The following is a 6,000-nucleotide window of genomic DNA, read 5'->3' on the forward strand; positions in this document are numbered from 1 at the left end:
TAATCTGTTTTTGACTTTATCATATGCATCTGATATCGTAATATACACACACACAAAGTGACATGATGGTGATAAATTATACGATGCTGGCTGTAAATATATGTATGTTTAGAATCAGAGGAAAAAAACAGTAGAAACAATAATAAAATGGGTTGTGGGTGGAAGAAATAATTTAATTATTTCTGCTTCTGTCTGATACACTCAAGCAGCTTTGATTGGAGGCTGTAATGACATGCAAATAATGTAAATGGGCGCATGGAAGTATACATACACTGTTTAACTACTGTAAAGCTCGTGTTTATGCGTCTCAGCAAAAAACAGTCCAGCTGCTGATGGTAATGTACAACTAGCTTGAAGATACAGATCTGAAGTTTGTGATGTGCAGTCTGAACACAGTTCTATGCACCGACATTATAATCATTCTGCTTAAGTACACATTAACCATATGTATATGAAAATATAATTAGGAGCAGTTTGAGGTTCAGAAAGGAGGAGCGAAAGATCAGAGAAGAAACAACCCCCTAATTAACTGATTTCATATCCTGTAATTATGAAAACTGCAGTAATAATGACATTGTCAGTAGGGATGGGAAAAAAAATCAGTTCACAAATCAATTTATAAACATATAAATATAAATATACATATATATATAATGCTCAGACCATTATCTTGATTTTAAGACATAATGGCAATTATCATTAACTATTGATGGAAATTTGCATCACAATCACGATGTATTAGCTGAACAAATGATCCATTTATTTCACATGCTGAGCATAAAATGACATGTATGCTCATACAGGCATAGCTGCTAGCTTCACACTGCTAACACAATCTGCTGCTCTGCACCTTCAACACTCTACACTGACCACTAAATGTATATGTGTAACAATTATGGTGGTGCAAAACAGTTGATGCAATGTGAGCTTGCTTTGTAGTGACTGTAATGTTTTATTAAGCTACTGTAGCAAAGCTCGGTTAACATGTACATCCAGCATCGCGTGGCTTTCTTCTAGCTACTGGCTAATAAAGACAAGTGTCGCTTAGAAGAAGGCACAGCAGTCGTTGCCTCCCCTCTGATGGTGTAATGCAAAAGTTACTTCCCCAGGTAAATATAATTACTAATTTGTACGAAATTACGAATTTTCAGCATCAGCATGATTACTGTTGTGGTTCACTGCATCATATAAGCGTTCCTCCTTTATTTCTCACAAAAGTTAATTAATGCTTGCCTTATCCAAACTTTCTTTTGTCATACAGAACTAGTCTGTCAAAGCAGTTTCATATTTTTCTCTTCATTTCCTCTTCATTTGTAAAGAACATCTTCCAGGATATCTCTCCATATCATGATTTTATTGTGCACTCCTTCAGCCGGCAGAATGTGTTCTCCTGTTTTGTTGGTTAATTAGTAGTTCCTAATTGCCTACTGTGTTTGCTTCTGTGACCACATATTTGCATTAGCGACGGGTTGACCTCATTAACACGTGTCCTATTGTGTGTCTTCCACTTACTATCTTAACAGGTACTTGTCCTCTATCTGCAATTCAGGGAAATACGTCACACAAGTAGGCACTCGACAAGTTCGAAATACCACAAGTGTTAGTATTAGGACAGACCCCGAGACTTTCAATTCACTGTATGATTCATCATGTAGCCGGTGCCTGCTGAGCGCTCTGCATCAATACAAAGCAACTTCGAATGACTGCTCCCTGTTTTTGCAATCAAAGTCAACATCCTGTGTTTTGTCTGTACAGCTGACGCCTCATTATGGTTAGATCACTTAAACCATAATGTTGTCTCCAGGAAGAAGCCAAGTATTCATGTTAATGTAGCCTGAAACATAAAAATTGACATTTCAAACTTTCCTGTCTTAAAAGTTGCAAGACAGGATATGGCAGCAGCATATGGTCGCACGAGAAAGCGTGTGTTTGGTTAAATATAGAGGGGATATTTGAGCCTTTTTGTTAAAGCCTGTCAATTTGCTTTGTCCGTATACAAAAAAGCTGGATTCTTAGATAGATATGTGTGTAAGATGAAAGGTTTCACATCATATCTATTTGGTGTTCTTTTGATCATCAACATATAAGCTCATATCTGTTGTTTGTTGTTAGAAACAAAAGACACATTAGTGTGGACTGTTCAAGATGAGAGAGAGAACACGGGTCTGGCTTCATCTCCTCAAGCTTCCAGTCCGAGTAACTCTTTACTGGTGGTGCTTCATTCCTCTTTGTTGCTCTGCTGTCAGAAGTAATCATATAAACCCTGAGCAGAATATAGAATTTGGCATCAGACAGTACAAGCCGGTTTAACTGAATTTATGTTCATATAGCTCACTACAGATTTGCAATGTATATTGTGAGAGAAATGTAACAGCATCTGAATTCTGCTTTTTTTTTTTTGTTGTTAAATTAAACAAAAAACATAATAAGCATATTTAATTTGTTTTTGACTAAGGTTATGAGACAGCACCTGCTTACTTTAATATCACTTAACTGAAGCAACGATCTTTCCCTAGCCGTAGCCAAAGTGCTTTCAGCCAGGTTTCCATCCAAATTTAGGACACATTTAGACCAGATTTCTCAAAAATAAGCAAAAGAAAAATGCCAAATTGATGTTTGATTAAAGTTTCCAACCACTACAGCTATGCAAATATTAGGACTTGGTTCATTGGGATTAACACTTGGCACCAGGTCTCCAGTCGGATGCCAGTAAACCATTGTAGTTACTTCCTGTTTTTTGTTGACAGTTTCTCCTCTTTTACTTCCTGCCTTTGTTTCTTTCTCGCCTTCTTGATTACAGATTAGTTAACCTGTCCCTCGTTAGTCTTCCCTCTCCTGTATTTAGTCAGTGTGTTTTCCCTTCCTCTCAGTTGTCATCTGTGTTTGGTCCTTGTGCCGCATTTGTTTCCTGCCTGTGTCGTACCGGTTCGTTATTAGCTCGGTCATTTGTATTTCTTCTTTGGTGTTTTTCCACCTGCCCCCCTTGGTGTTCAGCATTTAGGTCCTTTTTGAACCAAATCATCACCACACTAAAAAATTTCTGTCATGTATTAATTTGCAGAACATTGTTTTCGCTGCTATTTTCAGTCACCTCAGTGGAGCACAGTCTGCACTGGAAGTTTAAGCCACATTCTTGTACGTCAAGTCTGCATTTTGCTTTTATCGATAACTTTTCCACACAGCGTAAAAGTGTTTTTGCAATAACAGGAACATAGGAATGCACTTTCTGTTGCCTAAAAAAGCCAAAACTCACCATTCACCCATACCAACTCCATACAATTAGCATCCTGCACGACGACAAATGTAGCCTGTGAACGTAATCCAGGCAGTGACTACAGTTCTCATTACAGTTCTCATTACAGTGCAATTAGGCAAACAAATTAGTATCATATAAACCTTATTTCTAGTAGACAGGGTTGGAGAGAAATACTTCTAGTTTTCCCATAACCACGACACACAGGCCATACGGTAACTCGACAGGTTGAACAACACCAGGATGTTCAAAATGATATTGAACAAGCTCAAGCATTTTGTATCAGCCAGTGTCGCTTACAGTCGACCAAATGGGCTGTACTCACATAAAATTCACCCCCTCGCTTCTGTCAGCCGCTAATGGGGTTGGACAAGGATATTCTCAATGTTTGACAGCGAAGTTTAAGTATACAGAATGCAGAATCAAGGAAAGGGTGAACAAATGCAAATCTCCCTCTTGGTTAGCCCAACTAGACAAAGCCAAGCCCTTACGAATCTTAACCCAATCTTCCATTGAGCAGAAGTGGTAATCCTTTATTTATTAATAAAATCAAATTGAGCAAATGAGACTTTCGGTTGCTGTCTTGTCTATTATGCTGAAACTTGAAACCATGGAATTCCTTTCAGACAAATTGAAGCCACGTCTCCGTGCTCGTCGGGCATTTTATGGTAGGTTTAGCAGGGAAATCTCAAAGGCTCATTAGATGTCTTCTAGCTCTGCTCGGCAGCTAAAGGGTATCTGCATTTCTTATCTGAAGTGCCAGGCTCCACTCAAATAAGACAAGAGCTATTATGAAACTAGGCCTCGCAAAACTTTAAGAGACATGGCGCCCAGGGAACAGGAATCTTTAATGTCCTTGCCATATCAGGGGACAGAGGTTCCCGTGACGACGCCTCCAGCTCTGGAGCGTTGTAGCCCCGTCTCCTGTTAAACTGATAGGCCACATCATTACCAGGCTTCCACACCACTGTGGAGAGAGGGACAGGCAGGTACCAACAGGGAGAAAAGGAAAGAGCAGCGCCGGGGCTCAGCTGTCCACATATGCAATTCAAATGCAGAGGCTGGTGTGCTGCGACAGGGCTGTGCCGGACCAGGTACATCTGTATCTCTTCCAGCTCAACGTGGAGGAGGTGGTGAGTGACAGCAGGTGGGGATGCAGCCCAATTAGAGCAGGGCTGTTGGAGGATGATGAATGGGGCAGGCTTAGAGAGCCTAGGAGAAACACAGGCATAGGCAGGCTCGAGATGCCCACAGCTGTCTCGCTGAATGAGTATAAACATGCTGAGGGGCTCCTCCATACAGAATAATGCAGCCAGCATCCGCAGGCTTGTGTGTGCTCTCCTGCCTCTTCTCACCACTCGTTCACAGGCTCTGACAGTCAGGAGCTCACCTCCTTGACTGGCATGGCCTTGATCTAAATTTAGAGAATCATGCAGCTTGACACTCACCCTCCTGTAGATTCATATAGTGATGAAAATATACACCGCACACTGTACAAAGTGCGGCTTGGTGTATGTGAGCGTAAGGGTTATCATTGTGTGGAGAAAAGGCTATTCACCTGTTGCTTGGGAATGTAATCACGCTGCCACTGTAATGTCGAGCTATAATGATGTACTTAATAATGTAGGGTTAAATTTAGAGAGGGCAGTTTTACCTGCAAAGGCTTAGCATTTATAATTCAAATCCATGTCGGAAAGAGTCAATTTAATGCACAGATTCTACTTTTGAATATCGATGTAGCCACTTTCTGTTAACATTCAGTTCTGTCTGGAAAAATGTCTAATTTCATGCGCACAAGTAGAAGTATAATAGTGTCAAAGGCAAAAATCACAGATGCATCGCTGTAAGCGCTGCACAGGTGTCAGGAGTAAGTGTTTGACAAGAAATGTAAAGTAGACTCTGGCACACCCGCAGTTGAGGGACTGTCTTCCAAAACTTATGTGAAAGAGATTAGTGGAGGTTTATAATTCAATTTCATTACTGTATGAAATGGGAGAAGACTTCTTGCAGGCCACCTGTCTACCCGTTTTTTTCTGTGTCATTACCTTAATCCCCTGGAGTTGGGCGGGGGTGGGTTGTTAGGAGCTCCTCCTCTATAATGTAGAGTTGGTTCAACAATGTCTTTGAGAATTAATTATATAAATTTCTTGTTTGCAGACTGCGAGAAAGATATTAGGCGGGTTGGTGCAGGGAAGAGTGTAATGCAGCACAGCAATGCTTGAGATAAAGAGCATACATTTCACCTGTTAATTCCCACACGAGTTACCTCGCCTTGCGTCAGTTAGTGGGTGAGGGTGAATGAGCAGGACGATCGAAGAACAGATACAGTAAATTAAGAAAGATAAACAGCATTAGATGACTGTAAGAGGAGGAGGAGAAGGCTCAGATGGGGGATAAAATGAGGAGAGGGAGCACATCAATGAAACAGAGGGAGAGATGTTATGATAATGTGCTGTTTTGGTGAATAAATTTGTCTTATAGCACCATCTGCCACAGAAACGACCCTTATCATAATCAGTGGTAATCCACGGCTTGAATGAATGAAACAAAGAAAATCAGTACCGCACTGTATGTAGAAGGTCTCCACTCTATCAGCCAGGTCCGTAAAGGAAAGCTAAGAAATGAGGGAGGGCGTGAAATTTACACTACCCACCTTCACCAAATGGCAAAAATGACACCATGCAGAGGATGTGTAAATCCAAAAGTCCCTCAGTTTCACAACAGTCTCATAGTCTCATAAAAACATG

Source organism: Chaetodon auriga, chromosome 9, assembly GCF_051107435.1.
Source record: "Chaetodon auriga isolate fChaAug3 chromosome 9, fChaAug3.hap1, whole genome shotgun sequence".
Lineage (NCBI taxonomy): Eukaryota > Metazoa > Chordata > Actinopteri > Chaetodontiformes > Chaetodontidae > Chaetodon > Chaetodon auriga.